Genomic DNA, 27,189 nt, shown 5'->3' on the forward strand with positions numbered 1-27,189 from the left:
GTTTAGGGCTGTTGTGCATAGGGTCGCTATGAGTCGGAAACGACTCGATGGCACATAATAACAAACAACAGCAATTTATGTGTCGTTAGTGAAAAAATGTGTTATGTTAACTAAGTCGTGTTGGGTTTGTTTGGTTTTTTTTATGCAATCTATCCACCTCTTTACAGTACCAGGATTTCTTTACCTTTGTATTTAGAGCATAAAGTCATAAACAGAAAGTATCCCTTTAGAAAACAGAATTTCTTCAAATCAGAGGGATTTTTTTTAACATTATTTTCTCTCCATCTGAAAAAAACAAAAAACCAAAAAACAATTGCATTGTTCCTAAGAAATCATGTTCCAATTAGTCAATAATGACAGTAAACAAGGATCTTACTCTCCATTTAATACCTGTCTTCTCCAACAAAGTGATTTACAATGTTAATTTAGTGGCTTGTTATCACCAGATTAAAGGTCATGTTTTGAAATTATGTCAACTCCTTGACTGGACATGTTTTTGATAGATGTCCCATCATAAAGTTACAAGAAGTATCTGATTGATTTGTAACAATGTTATATTTCTCTGAACCATTCAAGATATGTATGTACTTGGTTTGCAATAATACTCCAAATAATCCTAGTTATGCTTCTTTATTTTACCCAACTGTGCTAGATTTTATTTTTCCCCTTTTCTTGAAAGGTGACATATATTTTCTAAAGAACTACATAATTTTATGATTCTAGTTTGGCAAGGTAGAGAACATGACTCTTTAAAGTGTGGTATTTTTCCCTTTTTATTTTCTCAAAATTGTTTTCACTTTCCTTTCCAGGGATTAAAAAATGTTTGTGTGCATGTGTCTGTGAACACAACTTGATTTACAAAGCAAAAGAGCTGTAGTTTATGAATAAAATCCTCACTTTTTAACTTTTTTTTGATATCTCAAAATACCTGCTGTATTTCGCACATTTTCCTTATGTGTCAGTATTTCTCTATTTTGACGAAAAGCACAGATGATTTCTTATACTGAGAAACCTTACTCTCTGAGAAAGACATCTGTTTCTGTCATGCATCTTTGGTGCCCAGCCATTTAGGATTGACCACCTTATAATGAAATGCATTGGCAACATCAGCAACTGACCCTATTTTGATAGAGAATAATATGAATTTCTCTTACAGAAAATGCCACTTCTTTGTATTGGATAACTTTGTAACCATGCTTCATTCTACTAAGATTACTGAAATTTATTCTATAAAAATTAATTTGGGGATAGGTTGTTTGGTTGGTTTTGTGTTTTGGGTTTTGTTTTGTTTTGTTTTGTTTTGATTGTTACAGAAAGAAAATAAATGTCAGCAACCATTATTTTTATTTTCAACAATTTTTTTTCTAACTCAATCATTTAGATACATTTGTTGAATTTATCTTACTGTTTACAAACTCTAAAGGACATTAAGATTAAAACAGTGAGCAAGACAAGATATAATGCTGGCCCTCAAGGAATGGGGAGGGTTATTTTGGAAACAGAGAGATGTACAGGCATGTATAATAAATTGATAAGTGCTATTGCAGGGAGCTCAGTGGCTTGCTTTCATGTGCCATTGACTTGCCTGCACAGACCCTTTACTCTTTCAAGCATGATGTCATTCTCCAAGGACTAGTCCTTCCTGGTTGCATGCTCAAAATATGGGAGACAATTTCAAAATTCTTGCTTCTAAGGAGCAATCTGCAATATTGGAGAGTTCAAGTGTACCATACAATCAACAATTTAGGTAATGTTGTTATTGTTGTTGATGATTGCTTCAAGTCGAGCATGAATCATAGCAACCCAATGAACAAAAGACCTGAAGCCCCTCTAAAACCACTGACATTTTTCAAAGTTCATAGTGTTTCCAGAAGCATGTTGTTTAGGAGGTAGATGCCACTCCTGCTTTCAAACCTATCATAGTATGTTATTGGTTGAGTTGTTTGCAATGCATAACAACCCTATGTAGAGTAGCTCTGAACCCTTCCCTGCCCTGAGCTAATCTCACTAATTCTGACATACCAACCCTGATTGCCCCAGTTAGTGTATCAATTCATCTCAGCAGGGATCTCTTTCTCCTGCCTGCTGAGCGTGATGTCTTTCTCCAAGGAATGATCTCTCCTGGCCATGTGCCCAGAGTAAGTAAGGCAGAGCTTCAAAATCCTAGCCTCCAAAGAGACACTTGAATTCAACTTCTTCAAGACAGACTGATTTGTTTTGTTGACAGTCCATGGTATGTTCAAGACTCTTCTCCGGCACCACAGCTTCTGTCATCCTTAGTCATTGTCCAACTCTCTGAAGCATAACAAGTAATTGAGAAGACCATGGCTTGGATTAGGTGCACCATTGTATATAGACTGATATTGTTGCACTTCAGCACTCTGGAGAGGTCTATGACAGCAGATTTCCCCAATGCAAGTTGTCTTTTAATTTCCTGACTGCTGGTGTTAAGAATGATGATTGTGGATCCGAGCAAGTTCTAATTGCTAACAACCTTAATCTCTTCTCCATTTAAAATGGGACTGCCAATTGGCCCAGTCACAAGAATCTTTGGCTTCCTGATGTTGAGTTTCAATCCATATTGAAAACTTCAGTCCTTGACCTTTTGCAGTGAGTGTTTCAGGTCTTCTTCAATGTCAGCAAGCAAGGTTGTGTCATCTACATATCGTAGGTTATTAATAAGACTTCCTCCAATCTTGACGCCACACTCCTCCTCATAAAGCCCAGCCTCCCGAATGATCTGTTCTCCATACAGATCGAAACGGTATTGGGACAGCATACATCCCTAAGACACTCCTTTTCTGACTTTGAACCATGCAGTGTTTCCTTCCTCTGTTCTGAGACTGCTTCTTTGTCCAAGTATAGGTTTTGTATAAGCATAATCAAGTATTCTGAGATTCCCAATTTCCTCAAATTTAGCCACAATTTATTGTGATCTACATAATCAAATGCCTTTGCATAGTAAATGAAACACAGACATCCTTCTGGTACTCTCTGCTGTTTGCCAAGATCCATCTGACATTGGCAATAATATCCTTAGTGCCACGACCTCTTCTAAACGCAACTTGGATTTCTGCTAGTACTCTGTCAATGTTCTGTTCCATTCATGTGTGATATTAGTGATATTTTCACATGGTTGGGTCACCTTTTTTGGAATGGGACTAAATATGGATCTCCTCCAGTCAGTTGGGTTCCAGAATCTTGGCACAACTTGGTGAGCACACGCAGGGTAGCATCTGTTTGCTGAAATATGGTAATTGGCATTCTATCAATTCCTGGAGCTTTATTTTTTTTGCCAAGTCCTTCTGAACAGCATTCTTTTCCTCCTTCATCACTATTGCCTCTTGATCATATGTTGTTTCTTGAAATTCTTCTGTGTCAGCCAATTCTTTTTGGTACAATGACTCTGTATACTTCTTCCATCTTCTTATAATTATTCTTCAATTATTCAATATTCTGCCCATAGCATCCTTAAGCATTACAACTTATTCCTTTAATTTATTCCTTAGTTCTTTCAGTTTAAGAAATGCTGAGTGAGTTTGGTCTTTTTGATTTTCTAACTCCAACTTCTTGCATATTTCTTTATATTTTCTTGTCTTCCCAAGTGGCCCTTTGAAATCTTCTGTTCAACTCCTTAAATTCTTTACTTTTCCCCTTTGCCTTGGATTCTAGGTGCTTTAGTGCAATCTTCAGAGTCTCTTCTGACATCAGTTTGGTTTTTATCTTCTTTTTCCTTCTTTTTAATGACTTTTTGCATTCTTCATGAACAATATTCTTGATATCTTCTCACAGCTTATCTGGTCTATGTTCATTAGTATTCAAGGCTTCAAACCTATCCCTGAGTTGGTTTTTAAATTCATAGGAGATAAACTGAAGGTCAATTTTTTATTCATGTTGATATTATTCAACATTCTTTAGTTTTAATTTGAACTTGCATGTGAGCAGTTGATCGTCTGTTCCTCAATCAGCATCTGGTCTAGTTTTCACTGCTGATATTGAACTCCTCCAACCAATGGTTACTTCCACAAATGTAATCAATCTGATTCCTGTGCATCCCAACAGGTGAAATCCATGTGTATAGCCTGCATTTATGTTTCCTATAAAAGGTATTTGCAATGAATAAATCATTGATTGTAAAAAATTCTATCATTCTATCCCTAGCCACTCTTCTGTCACCAAGTCCATATTTTACGAGTACTGATTCTTCTTCCTGACTCCCAACTTCTGTATTCCAGTCACCCATGATTATTAATGCATTTTTTGTTACATGTTGAATCAATTCTGACTGCAGCAGTTGATAGGAATCTATTTCCCCTCTTTGGCTCTGGTTGTAAGCACATAAATATGAATGATAGTGGTATTAACAGGTGTTCCTTGTATGCATATGGATATTATCCTGTCATGATATTGTCTTTCAAGATGGATCTAGAAATGGACTTTTTAACTATGAAAGGACCCAGATTTCTCTCATCTTTTTTTTGGGGGGGGGCTTGTATTTTGGGTTTTTGTTGTTGTTGTTCTGGCACAAGAGGAGATTGACCCTCTTTCTCCAGCTGAACATTTGGTGAATTTGAGCTGTGTGCGTTTGGGACTGCAGCACAGCGTCTTGTTACTAGGCCACCATCGCTCCTCATTTGGTTTCTTGACTATGCTTTCCATGGATGCTGACTGAAGATCCAAGAAAAATGAAACTTTTTATAGATTCAGTATTTTCTTTATCCTAATATTGCTCATTGGTCCAGTTATGAAGATTTTTTAATTTACTTTAGTTTTAAATATAATCAATATTGAAGGCTATGGTCTTTTATTTTCTTCAGTAAGTGCTGCAAATCACCTTCACTTTCCACAAACTAGATTCTGTCATTTGCATATCACTGATTGTTGATTAATCTCCCTCCAATTCTGATGCCACAGTCTTCTCCACATAGACTAGTTTATTAGATTATTTGTTCAGCATCCACCTTTAATAGACATAGTGGAAGGAATATGGCACATACTTTTGCTGATTGTTTAATGCTTGAATATTAAAGTGATTATTTAATTGTGATTTTAGTGAAAGAGTACAGAAAGGTTGAGATTTCATTCACTCCTTAATACACATTTTCTTCTCTTTCCCTCTTCCTCAATTCACGTTTAATGCTTTTCTTGTTCTAGATTGTTAATTGTCACACATATGACTTTCAGATTCATGCCTTTCAGATATTCCATTCTTCCACCTATTTCAGTTCATTATCATGCTCTTTTCCTGCCTTTCCCTCTTTCACCCCACATTAATCATACTTCATAACATTAGTCATCTCAAGGAGCCTGAATCTAAGACACAAATAGACTTATAAGCATAAAAGCACCATATAAGTGGGAGACCATGCGATAGATGAATGGACACTACTAAAAATCAAATCCTTATTCACATCAAAAACTCCAATATGGTAAAAAGGAAGTACCCCAGACTGGGGGAAAAATATTTGACAATGGCATATCTGATAATCAAAACAAGAATTAACTATCCTCTCACTCCAGCAACAAAAGCAAAATAAAAGAGAAGAGCAAATAGCAAATGCCAGTGAGAATATAGAGGGACTGTAACTCTCACACACTCCTGGTTGGAATGTAAAATTTTACAACCAGTATAGAAGGCAGTTTGCTACTTTCTGAAAAACTGGAAATAAGCATAACATTGACCCAACTATCTTACTGTTAGGAATATATCCTAAACAAACCAGAGCTATAATACAAACTGATGTACGCACTTATGTTTTATTGCAGCATTATTCACAATAGTGAAGAGATGGAAGCAGCCCAATGCCCTTCAATAAAAAAATGGATAGAATATTTATTTACTTACAAAATTTGTATACATTGTGTCTCATTCATGCACATTGTGTTCAACAAATTTTTGCATTAACATAGTGTTTCATAGGATTATTTATATACATTATGATTTTATAAAATCAAACACCATTAGACTATGCCTATCATTACCTCTACCTTTCAGGTTCCCAATGAATCTTTCCTAATTCCTCCATCCTCTCCCTCTGCCCAACACTGTCCTCCCAGTGACATTTCCCTTCTCCACCATTTACTTCCTTTCCCCCTTTTTTACTTTTATACACATCTTACTAGTTGTACTTCTATTATCATAATATTGGTCTTATTTAGTATTTGTCTTTATGAGACTAAGTTTGTTCACACAGTATAACACTCTCTAGACTGCTACAAGTTATATAATATCTCACAAAATAGTTACTCCCGATTGCTCTTAAGAATTCCATTTTGTGAATGAAATGTAATTTCTCAATTCATTTATTGGTTGATGAAGATTTGGGCTGCTCCCGTTTTCTTGCTATTTTGAATAACATTGCTGTCAACATTGGTGTACAAATGCCTGTTTGTAGTTCAGTTCTGTTTTCCATGTAGTATATCACTAGTAATGAAATAACTGGGTCGTGTGGTATTTTTATATTTAGCTTTTTGAGGAAATAACAAACTGCCTTTCAGAGTGGCTTACCATTTAACAATCCCACTAACAGTGTATGAGAATTCATATCTCTTTGCATCCTTTCCAACATTTATTGCTTGCTTTCCTATTAAACTTCACCACTGCTAATGAAATTAGGCAATCAACACCCTTGGTACCAGCAGGCAGGAAATCAGGAGATGTATTACACTGTTAAAGTCTGCAGTGAGTGTCCTCTTCAAATTACTGAGGAACAATGATGCCAATTTGAGGACTAAGGTACAAGTGATTCAGAGCATGGTCTTACTGACAACTTCCTATGCATCTGAAAGAGAGACCATGAATAATGATAGCAGGAGAAGAATTGGTGACTTTGAATTGTGGTGTTGGAGAAGAGTACTGAAAATTCCATGGACTGCCAAAAGAATGAGCAAATATGTTTTGAGCAAAGTGCAGCCAGAGTGCTCTTTGGAGACAAAGATGATAAATGCAAGTAAACATGCCAGTTACTTTTTCTATCTTTTTGATAAATCAGTTTAGTATATGTATTGGAGTTGTGCTAAATATGCAGATTGCTTTTGGTAAGATTGTCCTTTTCACTATGTTGAGTCTTCCTAGCCATCAGCAGGGCACATTTTCCATTTAGTTAGATCTCTTATTGTTTCTAGCAGTAGTGTTTTATACTACTTTATAGATGTGTCTTTAGTTAGGTTTATTACCAAGTATCTCGATTTGTGGTTGACTATTGTGAACGGTATTATTTTCTTAGTTTCCTTTTCTGTGTCTCTTTTCTGTGTCTTTATTACTGTTGAGGAATCTTACTGTGTATTGTATATTGATCTTACATCTTCCCACTCTGCTAAATTGGTATACTAAGTATAGCAGAGTTTTCTTGTTGACTTTTTTGGGATTTCCTGTGTACAGTATCATATCATCTGCATATAGCTATTGTTTTAACACCTAAAAAAATCTGGGTGCCTTTTATTTATTTTTCTTGTTGTGTTGTCCTAATAAGTACTTCCAATTCAATATTGAATTGAAGTGATGAGAGTGGGCATCCTTATCTGGTCCCTGTTCTCTCTCTCTCTCTCTCTCACACACACACACAAACACAAATAGTCTTTGAGCAGGTAATAAAAAACTCTCACTTCAAAAAAAAGTCGTGGTTGAAATGGTTTCATGGCTGAATTTTACCAAACATTCAGAGATGAACTGTCACCAATTCTACTTAATTTATTTCAAAAAATAGAAAAAGAATGAGCAGTCCCAGAGTCATTCTGTGAAGCAAGCATAACCGTAATAGCAAACCAGGGGAAAAGAACAAAATAAAAGAAAACTAAAGACCACAACTCTCAAGAATATAGATGCAAAATACCTTAACAAAATCCTGACCGATAGAAACAAACAATATATTAAAAAAAAGAATATTTCATCATGACCGAGCGGGATTCATAATAGATGCATGATGTAACTCAATATATTAACAAAATAAAGAATGCTAATCCTATCAATTGATGCAGGAAAGGCCTTTGACAAAATGTCGCACCCTTTCCTGGATAAAAAACATAGTGAATGAATGGAATCCCAAAATCTCTGTAGATGTTCATTGAAATGAAAAATAAACAACCTAAATATATATAAAAAAACTTTGAATACACAGAACAGAGGTAATATGTTGAATGTTTCTCTCTTTACCTAGTTTAGCTATTGTTAAGGAATTTGCCACTATTTGCTTCATCTTTTCAAATTTTATTTCTAATCAGCATATAGTAAACATCAGACTTTTTTTGTTTTTTGGTTTTTTTAAGTCAGACTTTTTATATAGCAATTGTGTAGATTAAAACACATGTATAGATTCTGTGTAATCAGCACAACAATGAGGACACAGAAGAATTCCATCAGCCAAAAAATGTCTTTGTTGTATCTAATTTAGACACATTTTGCCCAACTGTAACTTCTAATTTGTTCTTCATCACCATAAATTTATGTTTTTAAGAATATAAAATAAATACTGAAATATAGCCAAAAAAACCATAGTGAAAAGTATATATACGAAACAATAGCTAATATCATATGGAATGGTGAAAGACTAAATAAAAGGATTGTGAATATTCATGTGCATGCTCTTTATTGACAATTTCTGTCAGATTATACCCCTGAAGCAGAACTGTGGACATAGGTATAGGCATGTAGCCAGGGAGAGTGAGTGGTCCTTGGAGAAGGACATCATGTTTGGAAGAGTGGAGGGACCCCAGATGAGATGGATTGATACAGTGACTGGGGTAATAGTGATTGGTGTGTAGGAATTAGTGAGACTGGCTCATGACACGGCAGAGTTCAGTAGAGCTGTACATATATAGGGTCACTATGGGTCACAGGTGACTCAATAGCATATAACAACAAACTACTACATTTATAACCAAAAATTGTCCCTAAATAATTGAACCAATTTAAACTTCTATCAGCAAGGTATTGTTATATTATTGTTGTGTGCCTTCAAGTCATCTATGACTCATAATTACCTTACAAATATTAGAGCTAAACCTTACCCTATTTGAGCCAACTTTGCAATCTCTGACATAAATGCTCCCATTGCCACAGTCATTGAGTCAATCCATCTCACCCAGAGTCTTCCTCTCCTGTACAGACCTTCTAACTTTCTAAGACTGATGTCATTCTCCAAGAACTAGTCTCTCCTGGCTATATTACCAAATTATGTGAGTCAGAGTTTCAAAATTTTCACCTCCAAAAAGCAACCTGCAGTAGCAGAGAGTTCAAATATACAATAAAATCAATTCCTTAGGAAGTATCAAACGAATTGAATATTGGAAAACTAGAAATTTTGAAAATGGAATTAAACATACGAACATCAACATACTAAGCTTTAGTGAGATGAGATGAACTAATTTTGGACACTTTGAATTGGATAATTTTATGGTATAGTATGTTGAAAATGAAAAACAGTAGAATAGTCACGTTGCAATCATTGTAATAAAGTCAATTTCAAGTTCTATTTTGAAGCACAATGTTGTACAATGTTTTCCATATGCATGCGAGGAAGACCTATTAATACAGCTATTATTCAAATATATATCTCTACACCTAAAGCCAAATAGGAAGAAATTGAAAAATTTTACCAAATCTTGCAGTCTTAAAATAACAGAACGTGTAATCAAGCAGTGTTAATGATAATTGGTGACTGAAATGAAAAAGTTGGAAACAGTGAAGAGGAATAGTAGTTCGAAAATATGTTTTTGGTGCTCCAAAGCTGGAAATAGAATGCTTTAATTTTGTTTTTGCAAAGATGTATTCATTTCAAATATCTTTTTTTAAAAGACACAAATGGAGACTTTGTATATGGATCTCACCTGATGGGCTGCATAGGAATCAGATTGACTACATCTGTGGAAGGAATCACTGGAGAAGCTTAATAGTGGTAGTCCAAACCAGGCCAGGAATAGATATGTGCAAGTTCAAATTGAGGACAAAATAAAATAAGTCCACAAGAACCAGGATATGATCTTGAATATATTCCATCTGAATTTCAAGATCATCTTAAGAATAAGTTTGCAACATTGAACACTGAATATTGAAGAGCAGATGAGTTATGGGATAATATCTAGAAATATGGTATGATATACATGAAGAAAGCAAGAGGTCATTACAAAGATATAGGAGAAAGAAAAAAAACCCAAATGGATGTCTGAAGAGACTCTAAGAATGGTACTAGTGCATTAAGAAGACAAAGCAAAGGGGAAACCTGCCAAAGTAAAACAGCTGAACAGAATTCAAAGGGCAACTCAAGAAGACAAAAGCATTACAATGGAATGTGCAGAAAGCTGAAATTGGAGAATAGAAGGGGAAGAACTCACCCTGCATTTCTCTAGGTGAAAGAACTAAAAACAAATTTAAATCTTGGGTTGAAATATTGAAAGATGCTATGGGCAATATATTGAATGAAACAAACAAACATCAAAAGAAGATAGAAGGAATATACAGAGTCACCGTGCCAAAAAATATTTGACTGACTGAAAACTTTCTGGAAGTATCATATGAGCACGAATCAGTAGTAATGAAGGAGGAAGATGAAACTGCACTGAAGCCATTGACAAAAAATAAGGCCCTAGGAATCGATGGGATACCAAATGACTTGTTTCATTTAATTGATGTAGCCTTGGATGCATTCACCAGTCTATGCCAACCAGTTTTGAAGGCACCTATCTGGCCAACAGATTGGAAGAGGTCCATGTTTATTCCTATTACCAAGGGAGGTGATACAACCAAGTGTGGAAATTATCGAACAATATCAGTGATATCACATGCAAACAAAATACTTCTGAAATAATTTCAAAATTGCTAGAATAAGGGGAGCTCTGGTGGCCTAGTGGTAAGGAGCTGCAACTACAATCCCAGAGGTGCATGGTTCGAATCCACCAGATGCTCTGCCGGGGAAGGAGGGACAATCTCCTCCTGTACCAGTCAGATCTGATTTTACGGTACACTCACACAAAAGTAATAAAATAAAATAAAATAAATAAAAAATTGCTAGAATAACAGTACATAGAGAACTGCCAGAAGTTTAAGCAGGATTTAGAAGAGGCCATGGCACCAGGAATATCATTGCTGATGTCAGATGGGCCCTGGCTGAAAGTAAAGAATACCAGAAGAATTTTGTTTACGCTTTATTGACTATGCAAAGGCATTTGACTGTGTGGATAGTAGCAAATACTGACTAACATTGAGAAGAATGGGTATCCCAGAGCATGCACTTGTGCTCATGTGAAACCTTTACCTAGACCAGGAGGCTGTAGTGTGAACAAGGGAACAATACATGGTTTTAAATTAATGAGGGAGTACAGGGTTGTATTCTTTCTACATACCTATTCAATCTGTATGGAGACCAAATTATTTGAGAATCTGGACTCTTTGAAGGGGAATATGGCATTAGGCTCTGAGGGAGACTCATCAATAACCTGTGTTAGGCAGATGACACAACCTTGCTTGCTGAAAGTGAGGAGGACTTGGAGTACTTATTGCAGAAGATCAAGGAATGCAGCCTTCAATATGAATTGTATCTCAATGTCACGAAAACAAAGATTCTTACCAGTGGACCAATAGGCAACTCTATGCATCTGAGAGCTGAACAATGAATAAGGATGACAGAAGAAGAATTGATGCCTTTGATTTGTGGTGTTGGAGAAGAGTACTGTACATTTCATAGACTACAAAAAAAAAAAACCCTCCAGATAAATGTGTCTTGGAAAAGGTACAGGCAAAGTGCTCTTTGGAGGCAAAGATGATGATGCCTCACCTCACATACATTGAGCATATCACTAGGAGGGACTATTTTTTGGAGAGGGATATGATGCTCAGAAAGGTGGAGGTTCAGTGAAGGAGAGAAAGACCCTTGAACAAGTGGATTGACACAGTGACTGCCGCTATAGCCTCCTGAGTGTCAGGAAGTGTGAGCATGACACAAGATAGAACAGGGATCAGATCTGTTGTTCATAGGGTGTCTATGGGCCACACTCGACTCGACAGCACCTAACAACAACAGTAGTATCAATCTTTTTTGTTTCTCACTGTGCCTTTAAATTGTGTTTATCTGGATGTTTATCTAAACATTTTCTTTTGTCTTTTTTAAATAGCTAATATTTGAATTATTTTATTCAGTATGACAAATTTACTAAGTTTCACTCACATACATAGTGATTTTATAAATAATTGATCGTTTCTACTATATTATTTTGACCATTGCACTCACTTTTCTTTGCTAAGAAATTTGGAAGATCTGGACAACCAACTAGAAAATGCCTTTATTTTTTAAATTCTATTTTATTAATTTTAATGAACATTTAAGGAGATTTTGGATTTCCATTCATTCATTGTTGCACTTTTTGAAAATTCCTATATTTTTGCTACTTCTGAAGAAAAGTGTTTCACAATGTGGAAATTATGAAAAAATGTCATATTAAAGTAAATGATTTCTGCAGATAAACAAAAAATGGTTTTAGGACCACAAGAATTGCAAGAATCTCAAGCTGGATTCAGATTCAGAAGCGGATGTGGAACAAAGGGTATCATTCCTCAAGCTAGACAGATCTTGGATAAGGGAAACAAATACCAGCAAGTATACCGGTTTTATAGACCTTGCAAAGGCATTCAACGGTGTGTATCATAACAGATTCTGGATTAACACTGGGATGAATGAAAATCCTAGACTGTTTAATTGTGTTCATGTGGGACCTGTATAGAAGAATCAGTTTTCCAAAACTGGTTTAAAATCAGGTATGGTGTATGCCATATTTGTATCATTTTATTATATTTATATTCAATCTATATACTGAACAAAAAACTTGAGAAATGGCACTATATAAAGAAGAATTCAGCACGTAAATGAGAGGAAGACACATTAACAACTTTGAAGATTACACACAAGTGTAACGGACATGAAACATTTACTGTTGGAGATGAAAAACTGCAGTCAGTAAAAATTATATCTCAACACAAGGAAAGCAGACATTATCACAATTAGATCAAATAAGAAATATCACGATGATTAGAAAAGATTGAAGTTGTCAGGGATTTTATTTTACTTGGATCTACAATCAATGTACATGCTGGTGTTGTTAAATGCTGTTGAGCTGTAGACGACTCATAGCAACTCTATGAATGAAAGACCTGAACACTTGTATAACGTTCATTGTTTCTTCACATTCATAGAGTTTCTGGAGTCAAGCTGTTTCAGAAATGGATGCCACTCCTGTTTCTAAGCTTGTTTTAATCAGGGAGCTCCATCAAACACTGTTCACCTCGGGTAACCATATTACATTTAACACATCAGTGTCACAGTGTTTAGCATCACAGCAACCACAAGTTACCTCTGTACAGCAAATGGACAGACCAGTGCTATACCACTCGGAAAAGTGTTTGACCAAAACCGATTAAAACCAGGCCTGCAGGATGCAAATTAAAATCACCCATCTTTGGCTTGATAGCATAAGTTTCTATCCACAAGGCTCACAGAGCTCTCTCTATGTTGTTGTTCTTATTTTTGTTGTCGTTGACATGTAAACAACTTATAGCGACCCTATGAATGAAAAACCTGAACACTTGTATAACTTTCATTATTTCTCCATGGTCATACAGTTTCTGGAGGCAAGCTATATAGCAAGAATAAAATATTAAATTATATCATTCATTTGGTAAATCTGATGCAAATTATCTTTTTAATATTTTTAAAAACCAAAGACATCTCTTTGAAGACTAAGGTATGGTTGACAGAAGCTATGCTATTTTGAATAAACTCATATGCATACCAGTGATATATAATGAATAAAGAAAACAAACAAAAACATGCCTTTGAATTACAGTGTTGACCGTAAGAAAAATACTAAATATACTTTGGACTGCCAGAGAACAAACAAAATTTTCTTATAAGTATAGTTAGAAATCTACTTAGAAACAAGGACGGCATTACTTCTTCTAATGTAATTTGGGCACATAATTAAGGAAAGATCAGTCCTTGGAGAAGGATATCATTGTTGTTCACATAGAAGATCAGAAAAAAATGATGAAGCCACTCAAAGAGACAGGTGGACATAGCAACTGCAACAACGGGCTCATGTCAATAATTGTGACAATGGTGCAGGACCAGGCAGCATTTGATTCTATTATGTGTAAGTTCACTGTGAGTGAGGGCTACCTTGATGGTACCTAACAAGCACATCATATTACACTACACTTTCAAAGCTAATCATAAGCAAAAAACCATTGTGTTAGCTGTCATATTAAGCAAAAAATACTAATATTAGAAATTATGAAACAATTTGGGCAAAGATGAGACAATTCCCTCATCAAAAATTTATAAGAATATATTACGAACAATTTGGAAGCAGGAGTGGCATCCGCTTCATAAACAACATGCCTCCGGTGAATGATAGGATTAACGAATGTTGTTGTTGTTGTTGTGAGGTGTCATTTAGTCGAGTATACACATAGCAACCCTATGAAAAAAGCATCAGAACCCTGCTCTATTCTGCACCGTTCTCATACTTCCTGACACACAAGAGTCCATTGCAGCAGTCACTGCATCAATCCATCTGGTTGAGGGTCTTCCACCCTTCTCAACATCATGCCCTTCTCTGAGGAATAGCTCCTCCTAGCAAAGCATGCCCAGAATACGTGATGTCAAGCCTCATCATTCTTGCTTCCAAAGAGCATGCTGGCTACACCTCTACAAGACATACTCATTTGTTCTCTATGGGATGTTCAGTGCTCTCCTCCAACACTGCATATCAAAGACACCAATTCTTCTCTGTTAGCCTTATTCATTGTCCAGCTCTCAGATGCATAGCAAGTATTTGGAATAACAATGGCCTGAATTGGACTCACCTTAATCCTCAAACTGACATCATTACTCCTCAATAATTTGGAGCGGTATCTAACTGTATATTTTCCCAGTGCAATGTGTTTCCTTATTTCCTGACTTCTGGTACCAAAGGTGTTAATCGTGGATCCAAGCAAGATGAAGTTGTTTACAGTTTTAAATATCTATTTATTTTACAACATAGCAATAAGAAATTTTACGCTCTCAAATATTCATGATGTGCTCGATTATGAAAAAGATCTTAAGTTTAAAAAATATGCAGGTGTCATATACAGTAAACATGAAGATTGTATTCTTTTTTAAATTTTTAGTAATTTTAATAAATATTTACAGAGATTTTGGATTTCCCTTCATTCATTGCTGCACTTTTCTCCATGCCCACCCCTCCCCACCAGTTCGCTCCTCTCTTTGAAAAGAAAAAGAAAAAACAAATTCCTTCATTGCTATATTCTTTATTCTGCATTTTTATCTGTACATCTTTTTATAATAAAATATACATAGGATACAGAACATAATCAATTGATATCATGATACCACTTCTAACACAAGTAAGGACAGGATCTTGTAAAGGAAGAGGTTTGTTATAGTTTGGTACCTATTATCTGTCAATTTAATAGTAGAATCATCTTCAGTGTGTATTTACATGTGTGCATTCCTATGTACATGTGTGCGTGATTTACTAACTTGCGCTTCCAATTCCCATAATTTAGTTTACATCTTTTTTCTGGATATCCTTTGACCTTCTTTGGATGCTGCTGCCTGTCTTAGTAATTACTTTTAAGGAAAAATCTCATCAATGATGCTGAAGAGAAAAATGAATCTCAATATGCACAAATGTTTAATATTAACATGTATCTTGAGGGTATTATACTCTAATTGCCTTTTTTTAACAGAAGTAAAATTCCTTTCATGACTGCTTTGACTGATTTTACAGTGACTCAAAATTTTAAATTGCAGCAAAGAAGTCTGTTCTGAGAATTGCAATATGAAATATGGGCTGGAACTGTGACAATCTCGAAGGCACCCTTTTATTTGGCTTCCTACTTGGTTTTTCCTTATTTTTATAAGTATTTTTCATTTATGTATCATGCAATATATCAGTGTGTACTGTTGGTGGTGGTGGTGTGTGCTGCCTGGTCGGAACCATCTCATAGTTGAGTTGATCTTTGAGCAGATTTGCTGAGGCAGTTTAATCACATGGGGGAAGACTCCCCATCTTTCTCCCTCTGAGTATTTGGTGGATTCCAGCCACATGCCTTTGGGTTTGTAGCATAGCTTCTTACCACTGTAGCACCAGAGCTTCCTAGAGCATCCCAAACTTGAATGTGCATACATAATCACCTCACAGTCTTGTACAAATTCAAGTTCTTCTTCAGTGTGTCTGTGGTGAGATTCTGCATTTATAACAAGCTTTCAGACCAAATAAGACAACTGGTCTGTGACAATACTTTATGTTTCAAAAATCTACACTATGCTGAACTGTGTTATTCTATTCAATATTAATGAAAAATTATTCAGTTACTTAATGTTGAAAATAGTTTAAAATTTTAGAGACCAAAACAGTTCTTGAAAGAAACTGAGACCAAAGAATATTTGAACATGGTAGATCAACCAATTCATTATGCATATATAATACAAATATTTACTGCTAAATCTGTTATGTATCTGCATCGAGTATCTTCTCCAGCAGCATGAACTACTTTAACGTTATTTTATAGTATTTACCAGTAGATGGCAGTATATATTCAATCTTCTAGAAAGATGAGTAACAGTTGCCTCTAACGTTTAGGAAGGAGGTCTTTCCTTAAATGCTCTCCAAACAGTCCAGAACTTATTTGTGAAATATTTTTATTTGATACTGGTTATAAATGTCTACACTTATTGAACTTGAATGTTAATAAATGTTTTTACTTCAAAGAATCTGAAAACCACACCCTAAGAGCTCAGCTGAAAATTAAAGTTAATATTCTAGTAGATAGAAATTTAGTTTATAGTATACGTTGGGTACGGGAGGAGAGTTAATGCACTTTTAAAGTAGGCTTAAAAAGGAAATTTAGACTTTATTCAGTGGAGTGTAAAGGGACTATTAAAATAGGCAGATGCCAGCAATCATGTAAATTTAAGAGTTATCTTCAGTATTTCAAAGTTTAGGCAAAATAGCTTTGTTTGCCTGCTTTTTATTGTTATCATGTGCTGGAATTGACCCTTAACTGACCAACTAGTGGTTTTTAGAGGCATTAAACATCATGTGAAGAGTTTACCTACCTTTATCCTATGGAGTAGCTAGGGAATTTAAAGTGCTTAAATTGGATTGGCAGCGAAGCTCTTCACCACTAGGCCACTGGAGCTTTCAGGTTTTAGTCCTTCTGTGGATCCTATGGTTGATAAGCTTGGTTGCTGGATATTTGACACTACTTTGATATTTTAAAAGAAATACTTTGCAATATGCTTTCAGAAAATTTGTCACCATAAACCCTGTGGGAGGCATTTCTACTTTAATATAAACGGGATACTTAAGTCAGAGTCTACTTGTAGGTTACTGGTAAACAAAACTGAAAAAAATTAGGTACAGGGAAGTGTTGTGCAGTGAATTACTTAATATGGCCCTTTCCGACTCACAGAAGATGGAGTTGTTAGGTTTTATTGAATCAGTTCTGCTTCAGATCAAAACAATGTATACTGGAACAAGACCTTGCTAGATTTGGTACCATCTCTACAAAATTTACTATACTTAAACCCACTGTTGAAGTCATTATCCTTGAAGATATTTTTCTTGTTGTTGTTGTTGCTGCCGTTGGTGCTCTACTAAGGTGTACCAGATCCAGGCTATGTTCTTAGCAGTTACTTACTATGTGCATTAGAGAACTGGACCATGACTAAGAATTAAAGAAGGATCAATACCTTTGAATTGTAGTGCTGGAGAAGAGTATAGAACATACCAAGGACTGTCACCATCTGTTGGCCAGCAACAAACAGCAACACCCTGATGGGGGTAAGCATGATGGAGACACACCACTCCGGGAGCCGTTCAGAGAGTTAATCCAGCTCAACTCTACTGGGGGCTGCAGCACACTTATATACGAGTAAGTAAACAGGAAGACAGGATAAGGGTGCACTTGCAGACGTGACACATGCAGATTGGCTAGGAGAACCTAGCCTCGTGCAGACTACAGTTAGCTCAACGGTTGCGGCAGCCCTCTTCCCAGGTGGTGAGCTTTCTCAAGCCAGTATGGCCAAAAACAGGAGAGCTTTCTCAACCCTGTTATTAAAGGCCGTTGGGAGGCTTGCACTTAGCTAGTGCTATGCGATCTGTCCTGGCCAGAGGCCCTTCATTATTTCCCAACATTCCCCAACAATGAAAGAGAACAAACAGGGCTGTCTTGGACATGGGGAAACAAAGTTGCTTCCTGGAGGCAAGGATTTTGAAATTCTGTCTCACATACTTTAGGCATGTTGGCAAAAGGGACCAATCCTTGGAGAAGGACGTCATGTTTGAAAGAGTGGAAAGTCAGCACGTGAGAGGAAGACCCAGGATGAAATGGATTGACACAGTAACTGAGATAACAGGGTTAGGATATGTGAGAGACAGACTGGCTCTGTATAGGACAGAGTTCAGAGCTATTGTGCATAGGGTTGATATGAGTCACAAGCATCTTGATGGCACATAACACGAACAACAAACATGTTGTTTTCTTTTAAGTGCTTGATGGCACATAACATGAACAACAAACATGTTGTTTTCTTTTAAGTGCTTTTAAGTATATTATCTTTGATAATATACTCCAAGTGCACAAGTATACTCTAAGACAAAAGTATCTCCAGCCTCACCTCCAAAGAACTTCCAAACTGCACTCTTCCAAGACAGATTGCTTTGTTATTTTGACAGTTCATGGTAAATTCAGTATCATTTTAGAACACCCCAATTTAAAGGTGTCAAATCTTCTTCTTTTTAGAACATCCACTTTAAAGGCGTCAATTCTTCTTAGATTATTTTCATCCTTTTCTTCAACTCTCACATGCATTTGAGGCAATTGAAATTACCAAGCCTTAGGTCAGACACACTTTAGTTTTCAAAAGACATTATTGTTCTCTAGAACTTCCAAGACATTGTTGGCAGTAGATTTGCCCAATGCAACATGTGATTTGCTTTCTTGACTGCTTCCATAGGTATGGATTATAGATCAAAATGTTCCTTTATTTAAAATTATTTTTCTTGTTTGGTCCAGTTGAAGATTTTTTTGGTTTATTTGTTTTTGTTGATATTAGGCGTGATCTATAATGTATAGTCTTTAAACATCACCATCATGTGTTTCAGGTCTTCTTTGTTTGCTATAGCCAAGGTTATATCATCTGCACATCACAGGTTGTTAAATCTTCTTCCAATCCTAAGGCTGCATTCTTCATATAAACTAGCCTTCTCTGATGATTTCCTCAGCACATACATTAAATAGTTAAGCTTAAAAGACACAACCTGATAGTTTTACTGATTTTTCAATCATGAAATATTGCTTTTTCTATTTGATCTTTTGCTAACTGTATGAGTAAAAATAAATGTTGTAGAATTCTCCATAATTTTAGTGTTCTTCATAATTTGTTATAATCCACACAGTTAAAATGCCTTCGCATAGTCAATAAAACATAGAGAAACATATTTTTAATATTCTTTGCATTCAATCATGATCCATTTAACATCAGCAATGATATTCATGGGTCTATTACCAGAAGTAGTTCTGGTGTCTTAAGAGTAAGGAATAGTGCTGTCAACCAAAATGTACATGGTTCGAATCCACTAGGTGCTCTGTGGGACAACCGTGAACAATCCCCTCCCAGGGGATTTACTGCGTATAAAAAGCTGCTTGAGGATCAGTTAGTTATGAGTTGGTTCTGACTTGATGGTACACAACAACAGTATATCTTCATCAATAACACATCTTCCTCCATCTAACAAAGATGATACAACTTTGCTTACCAAAAGTAAGGAAGACTTAAAACATTTACTGTGGGGAAGCTCTGGAGGCAAGAAGCTGCACTGTAATGCCAGAAGTGTGCGGTTCGAATCCACCAGATGTTCTGCCAAAGGAGGGACAACCTCCTCCTGTACTAATCAGATCTGATTTGATTGTACACACACACACACACACACACACACACAAATAAAAATTTTAAAAACCCAAAAACAGTTACTGTAAAATATCAAAGAGTACAGCTTCAATATGAATTATATTTCAAAATCAAGAAAACAAAATTCTTCACCATTGGACCAACAGGAAATATTGTGATACATGGAGAAAAAAATTGAAGTTGTTAAGGGTTTCATTTTATTTGGATCCACATCAACATCCATAATAGCAGCAGGCAAGAAATCAAAAGACATATTGCATTGATGAAATCTGCTGTCAAAAATATCTTCAAAATGCTAACAAACAAAGATATCAGTTTGAAGATTAAAACATACCTGAAGCAAGTCATTGTATTTCAATTTCCTATGTACCTGAAAGCTGAACAATGAATAGGAAGGCCTAAGAAGAACTGATGCCTTTGAATTGAATGCTGTGTTGGAGAGAACAAACAACTTTCTCTTGGATGAAGTGCAAACAAGGTGTTTTCTTAGAGGAAAGGATGGTGCAACTTTGTCTCACAATATTTTAAGATGATCCAATCTGCGGGAGCTCTACATTGCCTAGTAGCAAGAAGCTGCACTGCAATCCCAGAGGTACATGGTTCAAATCTACCAGATGCTCTGCTGGAGAAGGAGGGGTAATCTCCTCCTGTGTCAGTCAGATAAGAATTGATGGTACACATGCAAAAATAATAAAATAAAACAATTAAACAAAAAAAAAAAAAAAAAGGAGCCAGTCCTTAGAAAAAGGTATCACACTGGGAAAGATCAGTAAAAGAAACAAATATCCTTAAGGAGATAGATTGACACGGTGACAATAATGGGCTTAATGATGGTGGAGGGTGTACGTAGGGTGTAGAATAGAACAAGATTCTAATCTGTTGATCATGAATCATGGTAAACTTGATGAACCTAATTACAGTATATCTTCTTTAGAGTTCTACTCAAATTTCTGATTGTTATTATTACATGCTGTTAAGTCAACCACGACTTATAGTGCTCCTATACGTAATACCTCTGAACCTGCTCTTTCCTGGGCCAATCTCACCGTCTCTGACACACCAACCATCATTACCTCAGTTACTGTATCAATCCATTTGATCCATGGTCTCCTCTCCTGTGCTGTCCCTCCACCCTTCCAAGCATGATGTCCTTCTCCTGGCAAGTTTCCTAAAGTATGTGAGGCGGAGTCTCAGAATCCTTGCCTCCAAAGGAAAAACTTGACTCTACTTTCTCTGGAACAGACCTATTAGTTCCCTTGGCAGTCCACAGTATGTTCAATACTCTTGTGCACACCCTGACTCAAACACATCGAGTCTTCTGTCTTCTTTGGTCATTGTCCAGCTCTGATGCATACTATGTAATTGTGAAAGCCGTGGCCTGAATCAAGCATACCTTAGTCTTTAGACTGATACTATTACTCTTTAGCACTCTGGAGAAGACCCTGACAGTAGATTTTCTTAATACAGTTTGTCTTTTAATTTTCAGACTACTGATGCCAAGAGTGTTGTTTGTGGAATCAAGCAAGCTGAAAATAACAATTATGATCTCTTCTCAATCTATCATGATGCTGTCATTTGGCCACTGGTAAAAATCTTCATTTTCTTGACATTGAACTTCAAAACATATTGACGATTTTAGTTCTTGACCATCTTTAGCAAATGCTTCAGGTCCTGCTTAGTTTCAGCAAGCAAGTTTTTGATGAGTCCTCTTCAAATCTTAAAGCCATATTCCTCCATGAAATATACAGCTCTAGCTATTTTTCAATAATATTCAGCAAATTTTTCCTTTCATGTTATATTAATGATATTGTTTCATAGTGTTTATATTCTAATTGATCATCATTCTTTGGATTGGACACTCACATGGGTATCTTCCAGTTGGTTGATCAGGTAGCAATTTTCGAAATTTCTTGACATAGATGAGTGAATACTATCAGCATTGCATTTGTTTTTACATTTTCCCCCTTTTCACCCGTACTTTCAATATATCTTGAACTTCTTTCTTCAGTTTATGTGATTCTTAGTCACACTTCTGAAGTGGTTGAGTGTGGGCCGAGTCTTTTTGGTGTAATGATTCTGTATACTCTTTCCATCTTCTTGGTAGTTCTTATAGCATACAATATTTACCCTACAGAATCCTTCAGTATTGTTATATGAAATCTGACTTTATTCTTCATATCTTCCACCTTGAGAAACAGCAAGCATGTGCTTCTGTTTTGGCTTTGTAACTACATGTCTTTACACACTGTCTTACCTTTGAATTATTGAGCAGTTTTACTCATTTATTCCATTCACTTTGCCTTCTCTATATTCTGATGCAAGTTTAAAACTCTTTTTCTCATATCCATTTTGGTGTTTTCTTTCTTTTCTGTTCAATGACCTTTTCCTTTATTCATGTATGTCATCTCTGATATTCTTTCACTACTCTCCTCTAGTCTTCAGTCATTAGTTTTCAATGAGATCTCTTCTTGAGATAATATCTATGTTCAAGTAGAAGATACTAAATATCTCATTTTGGTTTGAGCTTTAATTTTCTTCAGCTTCAACTTGAACTCATAAATGAGTTCTGTTCCACAACGGGATTTTTTGAGGCTGTAAATTGTACAGAAGCAGATTGTTCATTTCCCTCCCAAGAAACCCCTGGTGGATTTGACCTACCTGCATTTGGGTTGGCAGCACTTTATTTGGGCTTTAGTGTTTGGTGAGTAAATTTGAATAATAGGTCTTCCACTTATGCTGATGGCTAGTCTGTGTCTGTAGAGAGCTTCACCAGGAAGCGGCACTTCTCTGAGGTTTCAAAGTCCCCAGGATCTCTGTGGGAATAAAACGGACAATCTTCCATATGATTTAAAGTTTCAGAAAATCCACTGGAAGATCAGTTAAGAGTCAGTTCCAACTCAATGACAATGAGTTTCTATACATATGGACATTATCCTTTCACTGATATCATTAGACTTTAGATGTTCAGTTCTGGTTGTTTTAATGAGTTATATATCACCATTACTCTTAAGTAGTTTTACCATTTGACAATCTGGTTGACATAGTCAATACAAATTGCTTAAATGTTCAATACAAATACTTTTCAGCTCTTTAATGCCTAGGAGTCTTTCTGTATTGCCTTTTCCTTTTCCAGATTCTCACCTCATACATCCCATAGACTGTTTATTCATTAATGAATGTCTATAGCTGTTTCTCCCATCTTGAATTAAGTGAGTGTGAATGTGCAGTGATTGAGTAGATGGAAATATGATGCTCGTTCAAGAGGATTGGAAAACTTGTCATTAATGTCAATAAAAGTTTCGTAGAACCTTATGAAAATTGTTGATATTAGGTGCCCTTGAGTCAAACATGAGCCATAGTGATTTGATGAAGAGAAGATCTGCACCTGGGCCTATCCTGTGCCATCCTCATTATCTCTGTTATACTTCAGTCCATTGTTAGTCACTGTGTCAATGCATCTTGTTGAGGATCTTCCTCTCTTTTGATGACCTTCACCTTACCTATCACAACTTCTTTTTTAGAAGGACAGGCCTCTTACAGTACGCTCAAAGTTTATAAGATGAGATTTCATCATCCTGGCCTCAAAGTAGCACCCAGGTTACACTTCTTTCAAGAAATATTTGTTTGTTGTTTTGACAGTCTATATGATATTCTGTAGTCTTCTCCACCACAACTCAAAATCATCAATTTTTCTCTGTAATCTTTATTCATAGTCCAGCTTTCAGGTGTCCAGAAAGGAATTGAAAAGACCATCACTTGGATCAACTGCACCTTTAAACATATATCATTGCTCCTTAGAACTATGGAGATGTCCTTGACTGCAGATTTTCCCACTGCAGTATGACTTTTTATTTCTTGACTTCTGGTATCAAGGGTGATGATGATGGACCCAAATAAGATAATAATTTTAATTCCTTCTTTATTTATCATGATGTTGTGTATTGGCCCAGTAGTGAGGATTTTTATTTTCTTACTGTTGAGATGTAGTCCATATTGAAGACTATAGTCTTCACTTTGGAGCAAGTGCTTCAGATCTTCTTAACTTTCAGAGAACAAGGCTGTATCATCTGCATAATGCAGATTGTTAGTGAGTTGTTCTCTGATCCTGATGTCACATTCTTTTTCACCGAATCCAACTATCTGAATGATTTGCTCAGCATACAGATTGCATAGATATGGATAAAAGATACAGCCTTGATAGACACATTATTTTAAACCAGAGTCTCCTTGTTCTCTGTTCAGACAACAGCTCTGGTCTAGGTATACATCATTCTTCTCAATGTTAGCCGTAGCTTGCTCTGATCCACACAAATTCCTTCACAGAGTTAATAAAATACAAACAGATTTTCTGCTGGTATTCTCTGTTTTCATCCCAGATTTATCTGACAACAGCAATATCTCTGTTGCCAGGACCTCTTCTAATTTCAGCTTGAATATCTAGTATTATATCTGTTGATATACTGCTCTAGAAATGTTGAATGAGCTTCTGCAATATTTTAGTTGCATGTGATATTGACAATATTATTCAATAATATTCACATCCTGTTGCATCACCATTTTGGGAAATGGGAAGAAACATGAATCTCTTCCAGTCACTTGGCCAGGTAGTCTTCCAGATTTCTTGACACAGTCTGGTGAGCATGTCCAGGGCTGTATCTCTTTGTTTAAGCATGTCAATTGATACCTCATCAATTCCTGGGGCCTTAGTCTTAGGGAATGCTTCACTGCAGCTTGAACCTCTTTCTTCAATATCACTGATTCTTTCTTATGTGTGACTTCCTTAAATGATTGCATATCAGCCAATTCTTTTTGGTGCAGTCATTCTGTTTATTCTTTCCATTGTCTTTTGAGGCTTCCTAGATCATCCAAGATTTTTCTTTTAGTATCCTTCTGTATTTAAACTCAAGGATTGAATTTCTTTTTAAGTGCTTTCAGCTTGATAAATGCTGAGCATGTTTTAATTTTCTTAATTTTCTAACTCCAGCTCTTTTCATATTTCACCATTAATACTTTGCTTTGTCTTCTTGAGCTGTCCTTTGGATTCTTCTAGTTCTCTCTTTACGTCAATATTTCTTCCCTTTATTTTGACTTTTTTGTTCTAGTGCAATTTTCAGAGTCAGATTTGACATTAGGTTTGTTCTTATCATACTCCTCTTTCTTTGCAATAATCTCTTGCTTTTTTCATGGCAGATATTCTTGATGTCTTCCCACAACTTAGCTTTGATATTTAGTGTTCACGGTTTCAAATAGATTTTTGAGATGGTTTTTAAGTCCAAGTGGTTAGACTCAAAGTCATATTATGGTTCTTGTGGACTTGTTTTCACTTTCTTCAGCTTGAATTTGAACTTGCACTTGAATAATTGATGGCCTGTTTCATAGTAAGCTCCTGGCCTGGTCTTGACTGCTGATATTGAGCTTCTCCAACAATTCCACAAATAATTTCAACCTGATTGCTATGTTGTTGTTATTATATACAGTCCAGTCACCTGTGACTCATTGCGACCCTATGTACAACAGCCCTGAACCCTGCTGTATCCTGTGCCAATCTGTCTCTGACACACCTACCCCCATTACCAAAGTCACTGAATCAATCCATCTCCTCGAGGGTCTTTCTTTCTTGCACTGTCCCTCCACTTTCCCAAGCAGATTGCCCCTTTCTAAGGACTGATTCCACCTTGCAACATGTCCAAAGTAATGTCAGAGAAAGTTTCAGAATCTTTGCCTCCCAGGAACAGCCTGGTCTCACTCTCTGGAGGATGAACCAGTTTGTTCTCCTAGCAGTCCATAGTATATTCAATACTCTTCTTCAGCTCTATAGCTCAATAGTATCAATTATCTTTCTACTATCCCTTAGTCATTGTCCAGCTTTCTGATGCATAGCAAGTAATTTTAAAGACTATGGCCTGAATGGGACACACCTTAGACACTGGATTGACAGTGTTGCTTTGGGGAGGTGTCTGACAGTAGACTTTCTCAATGTAATTCATCTTTTAATTTCTTGGCTGCTACTACCAAGGGTGTTGATTATGGAGGCAAGCAAACTAAATCTGTCAACAATCTCAATCTCTTCACTATCTATCATGATGCTATCAAGAGACTCAGTGGTAAAAATATTTGTTTTCTTAATGTCGAGCTTCAACCTATATTGAAGGCTGCAGTCCTTGACCTTCTGCAACAAGTGCTTCAAATCCTCCTCAGTTTCATCAAGACGGATATGCCATCTGCATAATGCAGATTGTTGATGATTCTTCTTCCAATCCTGATGCCACATTTCTCCTAGCTTGTATGCAATTTCAATGATTTTTTTTATAATTTCTGCATTCTGTCAGGTCACCTTTCTTTGGAAAGGGAGCAAATATAGATCTCTTCCAGTCAGTTGGCCAGGTGGTTATCATCAAGATTTCTTGGCACAACTTGGTGAGCACATTCAGGGAAGCTTCCTTTTGTTGAAATATGTCAATAGGTATGTCATCAATTCCTGGGGCTTTGTATTTTGACAGTTCTATCAGAGCAGCTTGAACGTCTTCCTTCATCCCCCAGGCTCTTGCTCCTCAGTGGTTTCATTAAATTCTTGTGTGTCTGCCAATTCCTTTTGGTATAATGTCTCTGTATATTCTTTGCATCTTCTTTTAATGCTTCTTGGATCATTAAATATTCTGCCCAAAACATATTTAACTATTGCAGTTTGAGGCCTGAAGTTGTTCCTCATTTCCTTTACCTTAAGAAATGTCATGTGAGTTCAGCCCCTTTGATTTTCTGACTCCACCTCTTTGCAGATTTCATTATACTGCTTTACTTTGTCTTCCCCTGCTGCCCTTTGAAATCTTCTGTTTAGCTCCTTAATATCTTGATCTCTTCCCATTGCTTTGGCTGCCTGGTGCCCTAGTGCAATATTGAGATTTTCTTCTGACATCCATCTTGGTCTTTTCTTCCTTCTCTGACTTTGTAAAAATCTATTGCATTCTTCCTGGATGATATTCTTGATATCCTCTCACAGCTCATCTGGTATTAGCTCTGTACTGTTCAAGGCCTTAAAACTGTTCCTGAGATGATTTTGAAATTAAGGTGGGATAGACTCAAGGTCAAATTTTGTTTCCTGTGTATTTATTTGATTTAATTTTCCTCAGTTTCAGCTTGAACTTGCATATGAGTCGTTGGTGGTCTGTTCCACATCAGCACCTTGCCTGGTTTTTACAATTGATATTGAGCTTCTCCAGCAAGT

This window comes from Elephantulus edwardii, unplaced genomic scaffold (genome assembly GCF_000299155.1).
Source record: "Elephantulus edwardii isolate Elephantulus edwardi_28Jun2011 unplaced genomic scaffold, EleEdw1.0 scaffold00398, whole genome shotgun sequence".
Taxonomy (NCBI): domain Eukaryota; kingdom Metazoa; phylum Chordata; class Mammalia; order Macroscelidea; family Macroscelididae; genus Elephantulus; species Elephantulus edwardii.